The following is a 23,622-nucleotide window of genomic DNA, read 5'->3' on the forward strand; positions in this document are numbered from 1 at the left end:
CTTCCTTGGACCACTTTTGATAGGCACTGACCACTGCAGACTGGGAACACCCGGCAAGAGCTGCAGTTTTGGAGATGCTCTCACCCAGTCGTCTAGCCATCACAACCTGGCTCTTGTCAATGTTGCTCAGATCCTTACGTTTTCCCATTCTTCCTGCTTCTAACACATCAGCTTTGAGGACAAATTGTTTACTTGCTACCAAATATATCCCACCCACTGACAGGTGCCGTGATAATAAGTTGATCAGTGTTATTCACTTCACCTGTCTGTGTGAAGTGTCATCAGCTTAACTTCCTTCCAATATTGGCTACACTGCAAGAAGACCTGCAGTCTTGGGCCAGCCTCTCCATCTAGTGGAAAGGAAGAATTAACTTTCTTTATTTGTTTTCAAACACTATATATATATATATATATATATATGTATTGTTATGATTTATCTGGGACAAAAGAAAATCCCAGATCAAATTTCACACCCTAATACTTCCCAAATCCAAAGCAGCCTTATTCCTACTCGCGCACCTATTCAGGAGCCTGCCACCTGCTTAGAGGCTTGGAATATTTCCTTAACCTACCGCAAAAGCAATGGATAGGGATTGAGCGCTCAGACATTAGCATCCCCTTGCATAGACTAGCCTGGCTCATGCCACTGGACGTCCTGCACATGGTAAGTCATAATCGCTATGTCACGGCTATTAAACCTGCCTACAATGGTGCATTTCCAGATCTATAGTATAATTAGTGCTTTGAACGTTTGTAGGATTGTTAACTGTATATATATATATACTTTGGCACTGAGTAGAATATATCCAAGAGTTAGTATATCTAAAAGTTCTAAAATGTATGCTTACGCAGTACTAAACCGGGTATTATGAGAGCAGCATTCTCCTTGCCAACCAACATAATGACTTTATCACACACTAAAGTAAATGCATCCTTGACGATTTATTGAGACTTTTGTAATGCTAGCACCCCCTCAACGGATTCAGAGGTGGACAGCACAGAGTAAAGCGTTTACTCTTGCAATTGGCACGAGGGTTTAATTTGTAAAAGTGTAAATCCAGCAGAACAATCAAAACTAGTAAAGTCAGGCCTCCCTTTATTGCACATTAAAGTAAATGCATCCTTGACGATTTATTGAGACTTATGTAATGCTAGCACCCCTCAACGGATTCAGAGGTGGACAGCGCAGAGTAAGGGGTTTACTCTTGCAATTGGCATGAGGGTTTAATTTGTAAAGGTGTAAACCCAGCAGAACAATCATAAATAGTAAAGTAAGGCCTCCCCATTGGGAATTTGAACCACTGTCTCTACTGCATGAGAGGCGGGGATTCTAACCACTATAACAATGACTGTCTTACTGCATCTGTTCTCAAAAGTTCTAAAACCTTCATCATTGACTTACCTTAGCCACATACAAAACTTTTGTGAGGCAAGGTTTGTATGCTGGAACAGCTTATGAACACGTTAAGATTTCAGGCTGTGCTAATAAGGATAGCGACTTGGATCGAACCCGCGACCTCGGCGCCACGCTCTAACCAACTGAGCTAACCGGCCTTCCGTGTTGAGGCAAACGTGGCATAGTCCAAAGAGAACTCCTACTGTCCACGGCCCGCCCTTTCAACAGTTCAACGAGCAGTAGCTGGCATTGTTGGCCGATTCAGCCATACCACCGTAACAACAACAAAGGTTCTGTCATTTTAGCACTCTCTATGGACGCAGCCCATATTGACTTGCAAAAGCTAATTCTTCAGCCAATTTTGTTGAAGTTCTAAATACATATGACTACCATGCCTCAAATAGACATGGACACAAAATAATCCAGCTTGAAATCCTTAACATGTTCATGTTCTAATTTCTCTGAAATCCATCTTTTACTACAAATGTTCGCAACGGATAGCTGTAAATGAGCGGAAATCAAACTTTCTAGAATGCACAATATGTAAAGTAGCACAAAACAGAATTAACGTTTGGATGCTGCAAGTTCATTCAAATGCTTTTGAATTTGATGGAAAGAAATTGAGCAACATAGTAACGGTAAATTTTTAATCTCTGCATGTTCAGTGCAAAAGTAAAAATATTGGAACACAAAGGCTCCTTCCAACAGCATGTTAGTGTGTAGTCGTGGCCGAGTGGTTAAGGCGATGGACTTGAAATCCATTGGGGTTTCCCCGCGCAGGTTCAAATCCTGCCGACTACGGGGATTTTCACTCTTAGAAGGAGCCGATACCAGCATTATTATAACATGTTGTGACTAGGCTGTTGTTTAGCGTTTTGTAAAATTGACTACAAAAGCGTACAAGCAATATCTGATCCCGGATACGTTGTTGTCCTATTCTTAGATCAACTTCTAGCAAACCTTCTTCTTGTGCTTATATAACAGTCAGATTCACACCAGTATTGTGTAATTCAAATATAAGCAAAATAAATAGCAAAATATAGAAACATAGCCACCCGGCGGGGATTCCTGCCACTATACTAACCAGGACTAGCATTGTATAATGTTGTCCAGCCACTGTGTTATTTATATGACATAGTACTAGCTGAATTGTACATGGACACACTGATTGGAAGATTTTCTCAAATTTGCTTTCCTTTACTGTATGAGAGCTGTAATGGTACCATTTATTAGCTTTTACGAGACAGAGTGGAATGAAAGAAGAACGCCATAATATGGATCTCTATGGAGAACTGAGATTTCTGCATTTTGTTTTTACAAATTGGTCCATTACAATATGAAGTAAACTTGAGCAACAAAAAAAAAAAAAAAAGAGTACCATGCCTCCCCGTCGGGGAATCGAACCCCGGTCTCCCGCGTGACAGGCGGGGATACTTACCACTATACTAACGAGGACTGGCATTTGTGGGCATTACGCATCCATGCACACACAACTATATTGAGCAAACTGTATTTGTCCCAGGCAGCAAGGCTCGTGATAGCACCATTCGGTCACTTAACCTTGCCCACCTTGCTACAGTCTAGTCACTTTGTTTTTTATGTGACATAGTACTAGCTGAACACACCGATTAGAACATATTCTCCAATTTTCTTTTACTTTGCGGTGTGAGAGCTGTAATGGTATGAGCTTTTACGAGACAGAGTGGAATAAAAGGAGAGCTACTAGGATTGGAAGAAAATTCATTCGATGCTGAGGCGACTTACTATATGTTTACTATAGATCTGGCATGATGGCGGGCTTCTTGACACACACTTGGTGCTCACATGAGACACATAAACCAAATAGCCATAACATTATGACCACCTGCCTATTATTGTGTAGGTCCCCCTTTTGCCACCAAAACAGCCCTGCCCCATCGAGGCATGGACGCTACTAGACCTCTGATGGTGTGCTGTGGTATCTGGCACCAAGACGTTTACAGCAAATCCTTTAAGTCCTGTAAGTTGCGAGGTGGGGCCTCCATGGATCAGACTTGTTTGTCCAGCACATCCCACAGATGCTCGATTGGATTGAAATCTGGAGAATTTGGAGGCCGAGTCAACACATTGAACTCGTTGTTGTGTTCCTCAAACCAGGCCAGATCCCTTTTTACTTTGTGGCAGGGCGCATTATTCTCCTGAAAGAGGCCAATGCCATCAGGAAATATAGTGTCCATGAAAGGGTGTACATGGTCTGCAAAAATGCCCAGGTAGGTGGTACATGTCAAAGTAACATCTACATGAATGGCAGGACCCAAGGTTTCCCAGCAGAACATTGTCCAAAACATCACACTGTCTCCACCGGCTTGCCTTCTTCACATAGGGCATTCTGGTGCCATGGGTTGTCCAGGTAAGCAACGCACATGCACCTGGCCATCCACGTGATGTAAAAGAAAATGTGATTCATCAGACTAGGCTACCTTCTTGCATTGCTCCACGGTCCAGGTCTTATGCTCATGTGCCCATTGTAGGAGCTTTCGGCAGTGGACAGGGGTCAGCATGGGCACCCTGACTGAACTGCAGCCCTACACAGAACAACCTGCCATGCACTGTGTGTTCTGACACCTTTCTATCAGAACCAGCATTAACTTTCTTTCAGCAAATTGAGCTACAGTAGCTCGTCCGTTGGATTTGACCACACTGGCCAGCCTTAACCCCCATGTGCATCAATGTGCCTTGTCCACCCATGACCCTGTCGCCGGTTCACCGCTTTTCCTTCCTTGGACCACTTTTGATAGGCACTGACCACTGCAGACTGGGAACACCCGGCAAGAGCTGCAGTTTTGGAGATGCTCTCACCCAGTCGTCTAGCCATCACAACCTGGCTCTTGTCAATGTTGCTCAGATCCTTACGTTTTCCCATTCTTCCTGCTTCTAACACATCAGCTTTGAGGACAAATTGTTTACTTGCTACCAAATATATCCCACCCACTGACAGGTGCCGTGATAATAAGTTGATCAGTGTTATTCACTTCACCTGTCTGTGTGAAGTGTCATCAGCTTAACTTCCTTCCAATATTGGCTACACTGCAAGAAGACCTGCAGTCTTGGGCCAGCCTCTCCATCTAGTGGAAAGGAAGAATTAACTTTCTTTATTTGTTTTCAAACACTATATATATATATATATATATATATGTATTGTTATGATTTATCTGGGACAAAAGAAAATCCCAGATCAAATTTCACACCCTAATACTTCCCAAATCCAAAGCAGCCTTACTCCTACTCGCGCACCTATTCAGGAGCCTGCCACCTGCTTAGAGGCTTGGAATATTTCCTTAACCTACCGCAAAAGCAATGGATAGGGATTGAGCGCTCAGACATTAGCATCCCCTTGCGTAGACTAGCCTGGCTCATGCCACTGAACGTCCTGCACATGGTAAGTCATAATCGCTATGTCACGGCTATTAAACCTGCCTACAATGGTGCATTTCCAGATCTATAGTATAATTAGTGCTTTGAACGTTTGTAGGATTGTTAACTGTATATATATATACTTTGGCACTGAGTAGAATATATCCAAGAGTTAGTATATCTAAAAGTTCTAAAATGTATGCTTACGCAGTACTAAACCGGGTATTATGAGAGCAGCATTCTCCTTGCCAACCAACATAATGACTTTATCACACACTAAAGTAAATGCATCCTTGACGATTTATTGAGACTTTTGTAATGCTAGCACCCCCTCAACGGATTCAGAGGTGGACAGCACAGAGTAAAGCGTTTACTCTTGCAATTGGCACGAGGGTTTAATTTGTAAAAGTGTAAATCCAGCAGAACAATCAAAACTAGTAAAGTCAGGCCTCCCTTTATTGCACATTAAAGTAAATGCATCCTTGACGATTTATTGAGACTTATGTAATGCTAGCACCCCTCAACGGATTCAGAGGTGGACAGCGCAGAGTAAGGGGTTTACTCTTGCAATTGGCATGAGGGTTTAATTTGTAAAGGTGTAAACCCAGCAGAACAATCATAAATAGTAAAGTAAGGCCTCCCCATTGGGAATTTGAACCACTGTCTCTACTGCATGAGAGGCGGGGATTCTAACCACTATAACAATGACTGTCTTACTGCATCTGTTCTCAAAAGTTCTAAAACCTTCATCATTGACTTACCTTAGCCACATACAAAACTTTTGTGAGGCAAGGTTTGTATGCTGGAACAGCTTATGAACACGTTAAGATTTCAGGCTGTGCTAATAAGGATAGCGACTGGGATCGAACCCGCGACCTTGGCGCCACGCTCTAACCAACTGAGCTAACCGGCCTTCTGTGTTGAGGCAAACGTGGCATAGTCCAAAGAGAACTCCTACTGTCCACGGCCCGCCCTTTCAACAGTTCAACGAGCAGTAGCTGGCATTGTTGGCCGATTCAGCCATACCACCGTAACAACAACAAAGGTTCTGTCATTTTAGCACTCTCTATGGACGCAGCCCATATTGACTTGCAAAAGCTAATTCTTCAGCCAATTTTGTTGAAGTTCTAAATACATATGACTACCATGCCTCAAATAGACATGGACACAAAATAATCCAGCTTGAAATCCTTAACATGTTCATGTTCTAATTTCTCTGAAATCCATCTTTTACTACAAATGTTCGCAACGGATAGCTGTAAATGAGCGGAAATCAAACTTTCTAGAATGCACAATATGTAAAGTAGCACAAAACAGAATTAACGTTTGGATGCTGCAAGTTCATTCAAATGCTTTTGAATTTGATGGAAAGAAATTGAGCAACATAGTAACGGTAAATTTTTAATCTCTGCATGTTCAGTGCGAAAGTAAAAATATTGGAACACAAAGGCTCCTTCCAACAGCATGTTAGCGTGTAGTCGTGGCCGAGTGGTTAAGGCGATGGACTTGAAATCCATTGGGGTTTCCCCGCGCAGGTTCAAATCCTGCCGACTACAGGGATTTTCACTCTTAGAAGGAGCCGATACCAGCATTATTATAACATGTTGTGACTAGGCTGTTGTTTAGCGTTTTGTAAAATTGACTACAAAAGCGTACAAGCAATATCTGATCCCGGATACGTTGTTGTCCTATTCTTAGATCAACTTCTAGCAAACCTTCTTCTTGTGCTTATATAACAGTCAGATTCACACCAGTATTGTGTAATTCAAATATAAGCAAAATAAATAGCAAAATATAGAAACATAGCCACCCGGCGGGGATTCCTGCCACTATACTAACCAGGACTAGCATTGTATAATGTTGTCCAGCCACTGTGTTATTTATATGACATAGTACTAGCTGAATTGTACATGGACACACTGATTGGAAGATTTTCTCAAATTTGCTTTCCTTTACTGTATGAGAGCTGTAATGGTACCATTTATTAGCTTTTACGAGACAGAGTGGAATGAAAGAAGAACGCCATAATAATTAACCACTAGGATTGGAAGAAAATTTATTGGATGGTGAGACTACTGGTTCATGGATTTTATTCAGTTTTTCGTCAGAATGTCAAATGCTGAATAAAAGGAGAATACTGGAGTGGAATACTGTCCACGGCGCGCCTTTTCAACAGTTCAACAAGCAGTAGCTGGCATTGTTGGCCGATTCAGCCATACCAACGTAACAACAACAAAGGTTCTGTCATTTTAGCACTCTCTATGGAGAACTGAGATTTCTGCATTTTGTTTTTACAAATTGGTCCATTACAATATGAAGTAAACTTGAGCAACAAAAAAAAAAAAAGAGTACCACGCCTCCCCGTCGGGGAATCGAACCCCGGTCTCCCGCGTGACAGGCGGGGATACTTACCACTATACTAACGAGGACTGGCATTGGTGGGCATGACGCATCCATGCACACACAACTATATTGAGCCAACTGTATTTGTCCCAGGCAGCAAGGCTCGTGATAGCACCATTCGGTCACTTAACCTTGCCCACCTTGCTACAGTCTAGTCACTTTGTTTTTTATGTGACATAGTACTAGCTGAACACACCGATTAGAACATATTCTCCAATTTTCTTTTACTTTGCGGTGTGAGAGCTGTAATGGTATGAGCTTTTACGAGACAGAGTGGAATAAAAGGAGAGCTACTAGGATTGGAAGAAAATTCATTCGATGCTGAGGCGACTTACTATATGTTTACTATAGATCTGGCATGATGGCGGGCTTCTTGACACACACTTGGTGCTCACATGAGACACATAAACCAAATAGCCATAACATTATGACCACCTGCCTATTATTGTGTAGGTCCCCCTTTTGCCACCAAAACAGCCCTGCCCCATCGAGGCATGGACGCTACTAGACCTCTGATGGTGTGCTGTGGTATCTGGCACCAAGACGTTTACAGCAAATCCTTTAAGTCCTGTAAGTTGCGAGGTGGGGCCTCCATGGATCAGACTTGTTTGTCCAGCACATCCCACAGATGCTCGATTGGATTGAAATCTGGAGAATTTGGAGGCCGAGTCAACACATTGAACTCGTTGTTGTGTTCCTCAAACCAGGCCAGATCCCTTTTTACTTTGTGGCAGGGCGCATTATTCTCCTGAAAGAGGCCAATGCCATCAGGAAATATAGTGTCCATGAAAGGGTGTACATGGTCTGCAAAAATGCCCAGGTAGGTGGTACATGTCAAAGTAACATCTACATGAATGGCAGGACCCAAGGTTTCCCAGCAGAACATTGTCCAAAACATCACACTGTCTCCACCGGCTTGCCTTCTTCACATAGGGCATTCTGGTGCCATGGGTTGTCCAGGTAAGCAACGCACATGCACCTGGCCATCCACGTGATGTAAAAGAAAATGTGATTCATCAGACTAGGCTACCTTCTTGCATTGCTCCACGGTCCAGGTCTTATGCTCATGTGCCCATTGTAGGAGCTTTCGGCAGTGGACAGGGGTCAGCATGGGCACCCTGACTGAACTGCAGCCCTACACAGAACAACCTGCCATGCACTGTGTGTTCTGACACCTTTCTATCAGAACCAGCATTAACTTTCTTTCAGCAAATTGAGCTACAGTAGCTCGTCCGTTGGATTTGACCACACTGGCCAGCCTTAACCCCCATGTGCATCAATGTGCCTTGTCCACCCATGACCCTGTCGCCGGTTCACCGCTTTTCCTTCCTTGGACCACTTTTGATAGGCACTGACCACTGCAGACTGGGAACACCCGGCAAGAGCTGCAGTTTTGGAGATGCTCTCACCCAGTCGTCTAGCCATCACAACCTGGCTCTTGTCAATGTTGCTCAGATCCTTACGTTTTCCCATTCTTCCTGCTTCTAACACATCAGCTTTGAGGACAAATTGTTTACTTGCTACCAAATATATCCCACCCACTGACAGGTGCCGTGATAATAAGTTGATCAGTGTTATTCACTTCACCTGTCTGTGTGAAGTGTCATCAGCTTAACTTCCTTCCAATATTGGCTACACTGCAAGAAGACCTGCAGTCTTGGGCCAGCCTCTCCATCTAGTGGAAAGGAAGAATTAACTTTCTTTATTTGTTTTCAAACACTATATATATATATATATATATATATATATATATGTATTGTTATGATTTATCTGGGACAAAAGAAAATCCCAGATCAAATTTCACACCCTAATACTTCCCAAATCCAAAGCAGCCTTATTCCTACTCGCGCACCTATTCAGGAGCCTGCCACCTGCTTAGAGGCTTGGAATATTTCCTTAACCTACCGCAAAAGCAATGGATAGGGATTGAGCGCTCAGACATTAGCATCCCCTTGCGTAGACTAGCCTGGCTCATGCCACTGAACGTCCTGCACATGGTAAGTCATAATCGCTATGTCACGGCTATTAAACCTGCCTACAATGGTGCATTTCCAGATCTATAGTATAATTAGTGCTTTGAACGTTTGTAGGATTGTTAACTGTATATATATATACTTTGGCACTGAGTAGAATATATCCAAGAGTTAGTATATCTAAAAGTTCTAAAATGTATGCTTACGCAGTACTAAACCGGGTATTATGAGAGCAGCATTCTCCTTGCCAACCAACATAATGACTTTATCACACACTAAAGTAAATGCATCCTTGACGATTTATTGAGACTTTTGTAATGCTAGCACCCCCTCAACGGATTCAGAGGTGGACAGCACAGAGTAAAGCGTTTACTCTTGCAATTGGCACGAGGGTTTAATTTGTAAAAGTGTAAATCCAGCAGAACAATCAAAACTAGTAAAGTCAGGCCTCCCTTTATTGCACATTAAAGTAAATGCATCCTTGACGATTTATTGAGACTTATGTAATGCTAGCACCCCTCAACGGATTCAGAGGTGGACAGCGCAGAGTAAGTGGTTTACTCTTGCAATTGGCATGAGGGTTTAATTTGTAAAGGTGTAAACCCAGCAGAACAATCATAAATAGTAAAGTAAGGCCTCCCCATTGGGAATTTGAACCACTGTCTCTACTGCATGAGAGGCAGGGATTCTAACCACTATAACAATGACTGTCTTACTGCATCTGTTCTCAAAAGTTCTAAAACCTTCATCATTGACTTACCTTAGCCACATACAAAACTTTTGTGAGGCAAGGTTTGTATGCTGGAACAGCTTATGAACACGTTAAGATTTCAGGCTGTGCTAATAAGGATAGCGACTGGGATCGAACCCGCGACCTTGGCGCCACGCTCTAACCAACTGAGCTAACCGGCCTTCTGTGTTGAGGCAAATGTGGCATAGTCCAAAGAGAACTCCTACTGTCCACGGCCCGCCCTTTCAACAGTTCAACGAGCAGTAGCTGGCATTGTTGGCCGATTCAGCCATACCACCGTAACAACAACAAAGGTTCTGTCATTTTAGCACTCTCTATGGACGCAGCCCATATTGACTTGCAAAAGCTAATTCTTCAGCCAATTTTGTTGAAGTTCTAAATACATATGACTACCATGCCTCAAATAGACATGGACACAAAATAATCCAGCTTGAAATCCTTAACATGTTCATGTTCTAATTTCTCTGAAATCCATCTTTTACTACAAATGTTCGCAACGGATAGCTGTAAATGAGCGGAAATCAAACTTTCTAGAATGCACAATATGTAAAGTAGCACAAAACAGAATTAACGTTTGGATGCTGCAAGTTCATTCAAATGCTTTTGAATTTGATGGAAAGAAATTGAGCAACATAGTAACGGTAAATTTTTAATCTCTGCATGTTCAGTGCGAAAGTAAAAATATTGGAACACAAAGGCTCCTTCCAACAGCATGTTAGCGTGTAGTCGTGGCCGAGTGGTTAAGGCGATGGACTTGAAATCCATTGGGGTTTCCCCGCGCAGGTTCAAATCCTGCCGACTACGGGGATTTTCACTCTTAGAAGGAGCCGATACCAGCATTATTATAACATGTTGTGACTAGGCTGTTGTTTAGCGTTTTGTAAAATTGACTACAAAAGCGTACAAGCAATATCTGATCCCGGATACGTTGTTGTCCTATTCTTAGATCAACTTCTAGCAAACCTTCTTCTTGTGCTTATATAACAGTCAGATTCACACCAGTATTGTGTAATTCAAATATAAGCAAAATAAATAGCAAAATATAGAAACATAGCCACCCGGCGGGGATTCCTGCCACTATACTAACCAGGACTAGCATTGTATAATGTTGTCCAGCCACTGTGTTATTTATATGACATAGTACTAGCTGAATTGTACATGGACACACTGATTGGAAGATTTTCTCAAATTTGCTTTCCTTTACTGTATGAGAGCTGTAATGGTACCATTTATTAGCTTTTACGAGACAGAGTGGAATGAAAGAAGAACGCCATAATAATTAACTACTAGGATTGGAAGAAAATTTATTGGATGGTGAGACTACTGGTTCATGGATTTTATTCAGTTTTTCGTCAGAATGTCAAATGCTGAATAAAAGGAGAATACTGGAGTGGAATACTGTCCACGGCGCGCCTTTTCAACAGTTCAACAAGCAGTAGCTGGCATTGTTGGCCGATTCAGCCATACCAACGTAACAACAACAAAGGTTCTGTCATTTTAGCACTCTCTATGGAGAACTGAGATTTCTGCATTTTGTTTTTACAAATTGGTCCATTACAATATGAAGTAAACTTGAGCAACAAAAAAAAAAAAAGAGTACCATGCCTCCCCGTCGGGGAATCGAACCCCGGTCTCCCGCGTGACAGGCGGGGATACTTACCACTATACTAACGAGGACTGGCATTGGTGGGCATGACGCATCCATGCACACACAACTATATTGAGCCAACTGTATTTGTCCCAGGCAGCAAGGCTCGTGATAGCACCATTCGGTCACTTAACCTTGCCCACCTTGCTACAGTCTAGTCACTTTGTTTTTTATGTGACATAGTACTAGCTGAACACACCGATTAGAACATATTCTCCAATTTTCTTTTACTTTGCGGTGTGAGAGCTGTAATGGTATGAGCTTTTACGAGACAGAGTGGAATAAAAGGAGAGCTACTAGGATTGGAAGAAAATTCATTCGATGCTGAGGCGACTTACTATATGTTTACTATAGATCTGGCATGATGGCGGGCTTCTTGACACACACTTGGTGCTCACATGAGACACATAAACCAAATAGCCATAACATTATGACCACCTGCCTATTATTGTGTAGGTCCCCCTTTTGCCACCAAAACAGCCCTGCCCCATCGAGGCATGGACGCTACTAGACCTCTGATGGTGTGCTGTGGTATCTGGCACCAAGACGTTTACAGCAAATCCTTTAAGTCCTGTAAGTTGCGAGGTGGGGCCTCCATGGATCAGACTTGTTTGTCCAGCACATCCCACAGATGCTCGATTGGATTGAAATCTGGAGAATTTGGAGGCCGAGTCAACACATTGAACTCGTTGTGTTCCTCAAACCAGGCCAGATCCCTTTTTACTTTGTGGCAGGGCGCATTATTCTCCTGAAAGAGGCCAATGCCATCAGGAAATATAGTGTCCATGAAAGGGTGTACATGGTCTGCAAAAATGCCCAGGTAGGTGGTACATGTCAAAGTAACATCTACATGAATGGCAGGACCCAAGGTTTCCCAGCAGAACATTGTCCAAAACATCACACTGTCTCCACCGGCTTGCCTTCTTCACATAGGGCATTCTGGTGCCATGGGTTGTCCAGGTAAGCAACGCACATGCACCTGGCCATCCACGTGATGTAAAAGAAAATGTGATTCATCAGACTAGGCTACCTTCTTGCATTGCTCCACGGTCCAGGTCTTATGCTCATGTGCCCATTGTAGGAGCTTTCGGCAGTGGACAGGGGTCAGCATGGGCACCCTGACTGAACTGCAGCCCTACACAGAACAACCTGCCATGCACTGTGTGTTCTGACACCTTTCTATCAGAACCAGCATTAACTTTCTTTCAGCAAATTGAGCTACAGTAGCTCGTCCGTTGGATTTGACCACACTGGCCAGCCTTAACCCCCATGTGCATCAATGTGCCTTGTCCACCCATGACCCTGTCGCCGGTTCACCGCTTTTCCTTCCTTGGACCACTTTTGATAGGCACTGACCACTGCAGACTGGGAACACCCGGCAAGAGCTGCAGTTTTGGAGATGCTCTCACCCAGTCGTCTAGCCATCACAACCTGGCTCTTGTCAATGTTGCTCAGATCCTTACGTTTTCCCATTCTTCCTGCTTCTAACACATCAGCTTTGAGGACAAATTGTTTACTTGCTACCAAATATATCCCACCCACTGACAGGTGCCGTGATAATAAGTTGATCAGTGTTATTCACTTCACCTGTCTGTGTGAAGTGTCATCAGCTTAACTTCCTTCCAATATTGGCTACACTGCAAGAAGACCTGCAGTCTTGGGCCAGCCTCTCCATCTAGTGGAAAGGAAGAATTAACTTTCTTTATTTGTTTTCAAACACTATATATATATATATATATATATATATATATATATATATATATATGTATTGTTATGATTTATCTGGGACAAAAGAAAATCCCAGATCAAATTTCACACCCTAATACTTCCCAAATCCAAAGCAGCCTTATTCCTACTCGCGCACCTATTCAGGAGCCTGCCACCTGCTTAGAGGCTTGGAATATTTCCTTAACCTACCGCAAAAGCAATGGATAGGGATTGAGCGCTCAGACATTAGCATCCCCTTGCGTAGACTAGCCTGGCTCATGCCACTGAACGTCCTGCACATGGTAAGTCATAATCGCTATGTCACGGCTATTAAACCTGCCTACAATGGTGCATTTCCAGATCTATAGTATAATTAGTGCTTTGAACGTTTGTAGGATTGTTAACTGTATATATATATACTTTGGCACTGAGTAGAATATATCCAAGAGTTAGTATATCTAAAAGTTCTAAAATGTATGCTTACGCAGTACTAAACCGGGTATTATGAGAGCAGCATTCTCCTTGCCAACCAACATAATGACTTTATCACACACTAAAGTAAATGCATCCTTGACAATTTATTGAGACTTTTGTAATGCTAGCACCCCCTCAACGGATTCAGAGGTGGACAGCACAGAGTAAAGCGTTTACTCTTGCAATTGGCACGAGGGTTTAATTTGTAAAAGTGTAAATCCAGCAGAACAATCAAAACTAGTAAAGTCAGGCCTCCCTTTATTGCACATTAAAGTAAATGCATCCTTGACGATTTATTGAGACTTATGTAATGCTAGCACCCCTCAACGGATTCAGAGGTGGACAGCGCAGAGTAAGGGGTTTACTCTTGCAATTGGCATGAGGGTTTAATTTGTAAAGGTGTAAACCCAGCAGAACAATCATAAATAGTAAAGTAAGGCCTCCCCATTGGGAATTTGAACCACTGTCTCTACTGCATGAGAGGCGGGGATTCTAACCACTATAACAATGACTGTCTTACTGCATCTGTTCTCAAAAGTTCTAAAACCTTCATCATTGACTTACCTTAGCCACATACAAAACTTTTGTGAGGCAAGGTTTGTATGCTGGAACAGCTTATGAACACGTTAAGATTTCAGGCTGTGCTAACGAGGATAGCGACTGGGATCGAACCCGCGACCTTGGCGCCATGCTCTAACCAACTGAGCTAACCAGCCTTCCGTGTTGAGGCAAACGTGGCATAGTCCAAAGAGAACTCCTACTGTCCACGGCCCGCCCTTTCAACAGTTCAACGAGCAGTAGCTGGCATTGTTGGCCGATTCAGCCATACCACCGTAACAACAACAAAGGTTCTGTCATTTTAGCACTCTCTATGGACGCAGCCCATATTGACTTGCAAAAGCTAATTCTTCAGCCAATTTTGTGGAAGTTCTAAATACATATGACTACCATGCCTCAAATAGACATGGACACAAAATAATCCAGCTTGAAATCCTTAACATGTTCATGTTCTAATTTCTCTGAAATCCATCTTTTACTACAAATGTTCGCAACGGATAGCTGTAAATGAGCGGAAATCAAACTTTCTAGAATGCACAATATGTAAAGTAGCACAAAACAGAATTAACGTTTGGATGCTGCAAGTTCATTCAAATGCTTTTGAATTTGATGGAAAGAAATTGAGCAACATAGTAACGGTAAATTTTTAATCTCTGCATGTTCAGTGCGAAAGTAAAAATATTGGAACACAAAGGCTCCTTCCAACAGCTGTTAGCGTGTAGTCGTGGCCGAGTGGTTAAGGCGATGGACTTGAAATCCATTGGGGTTTCCCCGCGCAGGTTCAAATCCTGCCGACTACGGGGATTTTCACTCTTAGAAGGAGCAGATACCAGCATTATTATAACATGTTGTGACTAGGCTGTTGTTTAGCGTTTTGTAAAATTGACTACAAAAGCGTACAAGCAATATCTGATCCCGGATACGTTGTTGTCCTATTCTTAGATCAACTTCTAGCAAACCTTCTTCTTGTGCTTATATAACAGTCAGATTCACACCAGTATTGTGTAATTCAAATATAAGCAAAATAAATAGCAAAATATAGAAACATAGCCACCCGGCGGGGATTCCTGCCACTATACTAACCAGGACTAGCATTGTATAATGTTGTCCAGCCACTGTGTTATTTATATGACATAGTACTAGCTGAATTGTACATGGACACACTGATTGGAAGATTTTCTCAAATTTGCTTTCCTTTACTGTATGAGAGCTGTAATGGTACCATTTATTAGCTTTTACGAGACAGAGTGGAATGAAAGAAGAACGCCATAATAATTAACTACTAGGATTGGAAGAAAATTTATTGGATGGTGAGACTACTGGTTCATGGATTTTATTCAGTTTTTCGTCAGAATGTCAAATGCTGAATAAAAGGAGAATACTGGAGTGGAATACTGTCCACGGCGCGCCTTTTCAACAGTTCAACAAGCAGTAGCTGGCATTGTTGGCCGATTCAGCCATACCAACGTAACAACAACAAAGGTTCTGTCATTTTAGCACTCTCTATGGAGAACTGAGATTTCTGCATTTTGTTTTTACAAATTGGTCCATTACAATATGAAGTAAACTTGAGCAACAAAAAAAAAAAAAAAAAAAGAGTACCATACCTCCCCGTCGGGGAATCGAACCCCGGTCTCCCGCGTGACAGGCGGGGATACTTACCACTATACTAACGAGGACTGGCATTGGTGGGCATTACGCATCCATGCACACACAACTATATTGAGCAAACTGTATTTGTCCCAGGCAGCAAGGCTCGTGATAGCACCATTCGGTCACTTAACCTTGCCCACCTTGCTACAGTCTAGTCACTTTGTTTTTTATGTGACATAGTACTAGCTGAACACACCGATTAGAACATATTCTCCAATTTTCTTTTACTTTGCGGTGTGAGAGCTGTAATGGTATGAGCTTTTACGAGACAGAGTGGAATAAAAGGAGAGCTACTAGGATTGGAAGAAAATTCATTCGATGCTGAGGCGACTTACTATATGTTTACTATAGATCTGGCATGATGGCGGGCTTCTTGACACACACTTGGTGCTCACATGAGACACATAAACCAAATAGCCATAACATTATGACCACCTGCCTATTATTGTGTAGGTCCCCCTTTTGCCACCAAAACAGCCCTGCCCCATCGAGGCATGGACGCTACTAGACCTCTGATGGTGTGCTGTGGTATCTGGCACCAAGACGTTTACAGCAAATCCTTTAAGTCCTGTAAGTTGCGAGGTGGGGCCTCCATGGATCAGACTTGTTTGTCCAGCACATCCCACAGATGCTCGATTGGATTGAAATCTGGAGAATTTGGAGGCCGAGTCAACACATTGAACTCGTTGTTGTGTTCCTCAAACCAGGCCAGATCCCTTTTTACTTTGTGGCAGGGCGCATTATTCTCCTGAAAGAGGCCAATGCCATCAGGAAATATAGTGTCCATGAAAGGGTGTACATGGTCTGCAAAAATGCCCAGGTAGGTGGTACATGTCAAAGTAACATCTACATGAATGGCAGGACCCAAGGTTTCCCAGCAGAACATTGTCCAAAACATCACACTGTCTCCACCGGCTTGCCTTCTTCACATAGGGCATTCTGGTGCCATGGGTTGTCCAGGTAAGCAACGCACATGCACCTGGCCATCCACGTGATGTAAAAGAAAATGTGATTCATCAGACTAGGCTACCTTCTTGCATTGCTCCACGGTCCAGGTCTTATGCTCATGTGCCCATTGTAGGAGCTTTCGGCAGTGGACAGGGGTCAGCATGGGCACCCTGACTGAACTGCAGCCCTACACAGAACAACCTGCCATGCACTGTGTGTTCTGACACCTTTCTATCAGAACCAGCATTAACTTTCTTTCAGCAAATTGAGCTACAGTAGCTCGTCCGTTGGATTTGACCACACTGGCCAGCCTTAACCCCCATGTGCATCAATGTGCCTTGTCCACCCATGACCCTGTCGCCGGTTCACCGCTTTTCCTTCCTTGGACCACTTTTGATAGGCACTGACCACTGCAGACTGGGAACACCCGGCAAGAGCTGCAGTTTTGGAGATGCTCTCACCCAGTCGTCTAGCCATCACAACCTGGCTCTTGTCAATGTTGCTCAGATCCTTACGTTTTCCCATTCTTCCTGCTTCTAACACATCAGCTTTGAGGACAAATTGTTTACTTGCTACCAAATATATCCCACCCACTGACAGGTGCCGTGATAATAAGTTGATCAGTGTTATTCACTTCACCTGTCTGTGTGAAGTGTCATCAGCTTAACTTCCTTCCAATATTGGCTACACTGCAAGAAGACCTGCAGTCTTGGGCCAGCCTCTCCATCTAGTGGAAAGGAAGAATTAACTTTCTTTATTTGTTTTCAAACACTATATATATATATATATATATATATATATATATATATATATGTATTGTTATGATTTATCTGGGACAAAAGAAAATCCCAGATCAAATTTCACACCCTAATACTTCCCAAATCCAAAGCAGCCTTATTCCTACTCGCGCACCTATTCAGGAGCCTGCCACCTGCTTAGAGGCTTGGAATATTTCCTTAACCTACCGCAAAAGCAATGGATAGGGATTGAGCGCTCAGACATTAGCATCCCCTTGCGTAGACTAGCCTGGCTCATGCCACTGAACGTCCTGCACATGGTAAGTCATAATCGCTATGTCACGGCTATTAAACCTGCCTACAATGGTGCATTTCCAGATCTATAGTATAATTAGTGCTTTGAACGTTTGTAGGATTGTTAACTGTATATATATATACTTTGGCACTGAGTAGAATATATCCAAGAGTTAGTATATCTAAAAGTTCTAAAATGTATGCTTACGCAGTACTAAACCGGGTATTATGAGAGCAGCATTCTCCTTGCCAACCAACATAATGACTTTATCACACACTAAAGTAAATGCATCCTTGACAATTTATTGAGACTTTTGTAATGCTAGCACCCCCTCAACGGATTCAGAGGTGGACAGCACAGAGTAAAGCGTTTACTCTTGCAATTGGCACGAGGGTTTAATTTGTAAAAGTGTAAATCCAGCAGAACAATCAAAACTAGTAAAGTCAGGCCTCCCTTTATTGCACATTAAAGTAAATGCATCCTTGACGATTTATTGAGACTTATGTAATGCTAGCACCCCTCAACGGATTCAGAGGTGGACAGCGCAGAGTAAGGGGTTTACTCTTGCAATTGGCATGAGGGTTTAATTTGTAAAGGTGTAAACCCAGCAGAACAATCATAAATAGTAAAGTAAGGCCTCCCCATTGGGAATTTGAACCACTGTCTCTACTGCATGAGAGGCGGGGATTCTAACCACTATAACAATGACTGTCTTACTGCATCTGTTCTCAAAAGTTCTAAAACCTTCATCATTGACTTACCTTAGCCACATACAAAACTTTTGTGAGGCAAGGTTTGTATGCTGGAACAGCTTATGAACACGTTAAGATTTCAGGCTGTGCTAACGAGGATAGCGACTGGGATCGAACCCGCGACCTTGGCGCCATGCTCTAACCAACTGAGCTAACCAGCCTTCCGTGTTGAGGCAAACGTGGCATAGTCCAAAGAGAACTCCTACTGTCCACGGCCCGCCCTTTCAACAGTTCAACGAGCAGTAGCTGGCATTGTTGGCCGATTCAGCCATACCACCGTAACAACAACAAAGGTTCTGTCATTTTAGCACTCTCTATGGACGCAGCCCATATTGACTTGCAAAAGCTAATTCTTCAGCCAATTTTGTGGAAGTTCTAAATACATATGACTACCATGCCTCAAATAGACATGGACACAAAATAATCCAGCTTGAAATCCTTAACATGTTCATGTTCTAATTTCTCTGAAATCCATCTTTTACTACAAATGTTCGCAACGGATAGCTGTAAATGAGCGGAAATCAAACTTTCTAGAATGCACAATATGTAAAGTAGCACAAAACAGAATTAACGTTTGGATGCTGCAAGTTCATTCAAATGCTTTTGAATTTGATGGAAAGAAATTGAGCAACATAGTAACGGTAAATTTTTAATCTCTGCATGTTCAGTGCGAAAGTAAAAATATTGGAACACAAAGGCTCCTTCCAACAGCTGTTAGCGTGTAGTCGTGGCCGAGTGGTTAAGGCGATGGACTTGAAATCCATTGGGGTTTCCCCGCGCAGGTTCAAATCCTGCCGACTACGGGGATTTTCACTCTTAGAAGGAGCAGATACCAGCATTATTATAACATGTTGTGACTAGGCTGTTGTTTAGCGTTTTGTAAAATTGACTACAAAAGCGTACAAGCAATATCTGATCCCGGATACGTTGTTGTCCTATTCTTAGATCAACTTCTAGCAAACCTTCTTCTTGTGCTTATATAACAGTCAGATTCACACCAGTATTGTGTAATTCAAATATAAGCAAAATAAATAGCAAAATATAGAAACATAGCCACCCGGCGGGGATTCCTGCCACTATACTAACCAGGACTAGCATTGTATAATGTTGTCCAGCCACTGTGTTATTTATATGACATAGTACTAGCTGAATTGTACATGGACACACTGATTGGAAGATTTTCTCAAATTTGCTTTCCTTTACTGTATGAGAGCTGTAATGGTACCATTTATTAGCTTTTACGAGACAGAGTGGAATGAAAGAAGAACGCCATAATAATTAACTACTAGGATTGGAAGAAAATTTATTGGATGGTGAGACTACTGGTTCATGGATTTTATTCAGTTTTTCGTCAGAATGTCAAATGCTGAATAAAAGGAGAATACTGGAGTGGAATACTGTCCACGGCGCGCCTTTTCAACAGTTCAACAAGCAGTAGCTGGCATTGTTGGCCGATTCAGCCATACCAACGTAACAACAACAAAGGTTCTGTCATTTTAGCACTCTCTATGGAGAACTGAGATTTCTGCATTTTGTTTTTACAAATTGGTCCATTACAATATGAAGTAAACTTGAGCAACAAAAAAAAAAAAAAAAAAAGAGTACCATACCTCCCCGTCGGGGAATCGAACCCCGGTCTCCCGCGTGACAGGCGGGGATACTTACCACTATACTAACGAGGACTGGCATTGGTGGGCATTACGCATCCATGCACACACAACTATATTGAGCAAACTGTATTTGTCCCAGGCAGCAAGGCTCGTGATAGCACCATTCGGTCACTTAACCTTGCCCACCTTGCTACAGTCTAGTCACTTTGTTTTTTATGTGACATAGTACTAGCTGAACACACCGATTAGAACATATTCTCCAATTTTCTTTTACTTTGCGGTGTGAGAGCTGTAATGGTATGAGCTTTTACGAGACAGAGTGGAATAAAAGGAGAGCTACTAGGATTGGAAGAAAATTCATTCGATGCTGAGGCGACTTACTATATGTTTACTATAGATCTGGCATGATGGCGGGCTTCTTGACACACACTTGGTGCTCACATGAGACACATAAACCAAATAGCCATAACATTATGACCACCTGCCTATTATTGTGTAGGTCCCCCTTTTGCCACCAAAACAGCCCTGCCCCATCGAGGCATGGACGCTACTAGACCTCTGATGGTGTGCTGTGGTATCTGGCACCAAGACGTTTACAGCAAATCCTTTAAGTCCTGTAAGTTGCGAGGTGGGGCCTCCATGGATCAGACTTGTTTGTCCAGCACATCCCACAGATGCTCGATTGGATTGAAATCTGGAGAATTTGGAGGCCGAGTCAACACATTGAACTCGTTGTTGTGTTCCTCAAACCAGGCCAGATCCCTTTTTACTTTGTGGCAGGGCGCATTATTCTCCTGAAAGAGGCCAATGCCATCAGGAAATATAGTGTCCATGAAAGGGTGTACATGGTCTGCAAAAATGCCCAGGTAGGTGGTACATGTCAAAGTAACATCTACATGAATGGCAGGACCCAAGGTTTCCCAGCAGAACATTGTCCAAAACATCACACTGTCTCCACCGGCTTGCCTTCTTCACATAGGGCATTCTGGTGCCATGGGTTGTCCAGGTAAGCAACGCACATGCACCTGGCCATCCACGTGATGTAAAAGAAAATGTGATTCATCAGACTAGGCTACCTTCTTGCATTGCTCCACGGTCCAGGTCTTATGCTCATGTGCCCATTGTAGGAGCTTTCGGCAGTGGACAGGGGTCAGCATGGGCACCCTGACTGAACTGCAGCCCTACACAGAACAACCTGCCATGCACTGTGTGTTCTGACACCTTTCTATCAGAACCAGCATTAACTTTCTTTCAGCAAATTGAGCTACAGTAGCTCGTCCGTTGGATTTGACCACACTGGCCAGCCTTAACCCCCATGTGCATCAATGTGCCTTGTCCACCCATGACCCTGTCGCCGGTTCACCGCTTTTCCTTCCTTGGACCACTTTTGATAGGCACTGACCACTGCAGACTGGGAACACCCGGCAAGAGCTGCAGTTTTGGAGATGCTCTCACCCAGTCGTCTAGCCATCACAACCTGGCTCTTGTCAATGTTGCTCAGATCCTTACGTTTTCCCATTCTTCCTGCTTCTAACACATCAGCTTTGAGGACAAATTGTTTACTTGCTACCAAATATATCCCACCCACTGACAGGTGCCGTGATAATAAGTTGATCAGTGTTATTCACTTCACCTGTCTGTGTGAAGTGTCATCAGCTTAACTTCCTTCCAATATTGGCTACACTGCAAGAAGACCTGCAGTCTTGGGCCAGCCTCTCCATCTAGTGGAAAGGAAGAATTAACTTTCTTTATTTGTTTTCAAACACTATATATATATATATATATATATATATATGTATTGTTATGATTTATCTGGGACAAAAGAAAATCCCAGATCAAATTTCACACCCTAATACTTCCCAAATCCAAAGCAGCCTTATTCCTACTCGCGCACCTATTCAGGAGCCTGCCACCTGCTTAGAGGCTTGGAATATTTCCTTAACCTACCGCAAAAGCAATGGATAGGGATTGAGCGCTCAGACATTAGCATCCCCTTGCGTAGACTAGCCTGGCTCATGCCACTGAACGTCCTGCACATGGTAAGTCATAATCGCTATGTCACGGCTATTAAACCTGCCTACAATGGTGCATTTCCAGATCTATAGTATAATTAGTGCTTTGAACGTTTGTAGGATTGTTAACTGTATATATATATACTTTGGCACTGAGTAGAATATATCCAAGAGTTAGTATATCTAAAAGTTCTAAAATGTATGCTTACGCAGTACTAAACCGGGTATTATGAGAGCAGCATTCTCCTTGCCAACCAACATAATGACTTTATCACACACTAAAGTAAATGCATCCTTGACAATTTATTGAGACTTTTGTAATGCTAGCACCCCCTCAACGGATTCAGAGGTGGACAGCACAGAGTAAAGCGTTTACTCTTGCAATTGGCACGAGGGTTTAATTTGTAAAAGTGTAAATCCAGCAGAACAATCAAAACTAGTAAAGTCAGGCCTCCCTTTATTGCACATTAAAGTAAATGCATCCTTGACGATTTATTGAGACTTATGTAATGCTAGCACCCCTCAACGGATTCAGAGGTGGACAGCGCAGAGTAAGGGGTTTACTCTTGCAATTGGCATGAGGGTTTAATTTGTAAAGGTGTAAACCCAGCAGAACAATCATAAATAGTAAAGTAAGGCCTCCCCATTGGGAATTTGAACCACTGTCTCTACTGCATGAGAGGCGGGGATTCTAACCACTATAACAATGACTGTCTTACTGCATCTGTTCTCAAAAGTTCTAAAACCTTCATCATTGACTTACCTTAGCCACATACAAAACTTTTGTGAGGCAAGGTTTGTATGCTGGAACAGCTTATGAACACGTTAAGATTTCAGGCTGTGCTAATAAGGATAGCGACTGGGATCGAACCCGCGACCTTGGCGCCACGCTCTAACCAACTGAGCTAACCGGCCTTCTGCGTTGAGGCAAACGTGGCATAGTCCAAAGAGAACTCCTACTGTCCACGGCCCGCCCTTTCAACAGTTCAACGAGCAGTAGCTGGCATTGTTGGCCGATTCAGCCATACCACCGTAACAACAACAAAGGTTCTGTCATTTTAGCACTCTCTATGGACGCAGCCCATATTGACTTGCAAAAGCTAATTCTTCAGCCAATTTTGTTGAAGTTCTAAATACATATGACTACCATGCCTCAAATAGACATGGACACAAAATAATCCAGCTTGAAATCCTTAACATGTTCATGTTCTAATTTCTCTGAAATCCATCTTTTACTACAAATGTTCGCAACGGATAGCTGTAAATGAGCGGAAATCAAACTTTCTAGAATGCACAATATGTAAAGTAGCAC

At 42.8% G+C, this 23,622-nt stretch overlaps 10 non-coding genes across 10 annotated transcripts; 5 read left to right on the forward strand and 5 right to left on the reverse strand.

Moving 5' to 3' along the window:
• Positions 1 to 2,115: 2,115 nt before the first annotated feature.
• On the forward strand, positions 2,116 to 2,197 carry TRNAS-UGA (transfer RNA serine (anticodon UGA)). Its single transcript has one exon. It is a non-coding gene; the product is annotated as a tRNA-Ser (tRNA).
• A 582-nt stretch (positions 2,198 to 2,779) lies between these two features.
• On the reverse strand, positions 2,780 to 2,851 carry TRNAD-GUC (transfer RNA aspartic acid (anticodon GUC)). The gene has a single exon. It is a non-coding gene; the product is annotated as a tRNA-Asp (tRNA).
• A 3,412-nt stretch (positions 2,852 to 6,263) lies between these two features.
• On the forward strand, positions 6,264 to 6,345 carry TRNAS-UGA (transfer RNA serine (anticodon UGA)). The gene has a single exon. It is a non-coding gene; the product is annotated as a tRNA-Ser (tRNA).
• Positions 6,346 to 7,146: 801 nt separating this feature from the next.
• On the reverse strand, positions 7,147 to 7,218 carry TRNAD-GUC (transfer RNA aspartic acid (anticodon GUC)). The gene has a single exon. It is a non-coding gene; the product is annotated as a tRNA-Asp (tRNA).
• A 3,420-nt stretch (positions 7,219 to 10,638) lies between these two features.
• TRNAS-UGA (transfer RNA serine (anticodon UGA)) lies at positions 10,639 to 10,720 on the forward strand. The gene has a single exon. It is a non-coding gene; the product is annotated as a tRNA-Ser (tRNA).
• Positions 10,721 to 11,521: 801 nt separating this feature from the next.
• TRNAD-GUC (transfer RNA aspartic acid (anticodon GUC)) lies at positions 11,522 to 11,593 on the reverse strand. The gene has a single exon. It is a non-coding gene; the product is annotated as a tRNA-Asp (tRNA).
• A 3,428-nt stretch (positions 11,594 to 15,021) lies between these two features.
• Positions 15,022 to 15,103, forward strand: TRNAS-UGA (transfer RNA serine (anticodon UGA)). The gene has a single exon. It is a non-coding gene; the product is annotated as a tRNA-Ser (tRNA).
• An 807-nt stretch (positions 15,104 to 15,910) lies between these two features.
• On the reverse strand, positions 15,911 to 15,982 carry TRNAD-GUC (transfer RNA aspartic acid (anticodon GUC)). Its single transcript has one exon. It is a non-coding gene; the product is annotated as a tRNA-Asp (tRNA).
• A 3,427-nt stretch (positions 15,983 to 19,409) lies between these two features.
• Positions 19,410 to 19,491, forward strand: TRNAS-UGA (transfer RNA serine (anticodon UGA)). Its single transcript has one exon. It is a non-coding gene; the product is annotated as a tRNA-Ser (tRNA).
• An 807-nt stretch (positions 19,492 to 20,298) lies between these two features.
• On the reverse strand, positions 20,299 to 20,370 carry TRNAD-GUC (transfer RNA aspartic acid (anticodon GUC)). The gene has a single exon. It is a non-coding gene; the product is annotated as a tRNA-Asp (tRNA).
• Between the last annotated feature and the right edge of the window lie 3,252 nt (positions 20,371 to 23,622).

Source organism: Sceloporus occidentalis, unplaced genomic scaffold (assembly GCF_023333645.1).
Source record: "Sceloporus occidentalis isolate IW3139 unplaced genomic scaffold, rSceOcc1.0.p SCAF_22, whole genome shotgun sequence".
Taxonomy (NCBI): domain Eukaryota; kingdom Metazoa; phylum Chordata; class Lepidosauria; order Squamata; family Phrynosomatidae; genus Sceloporus; species Sceloporus occidentalis.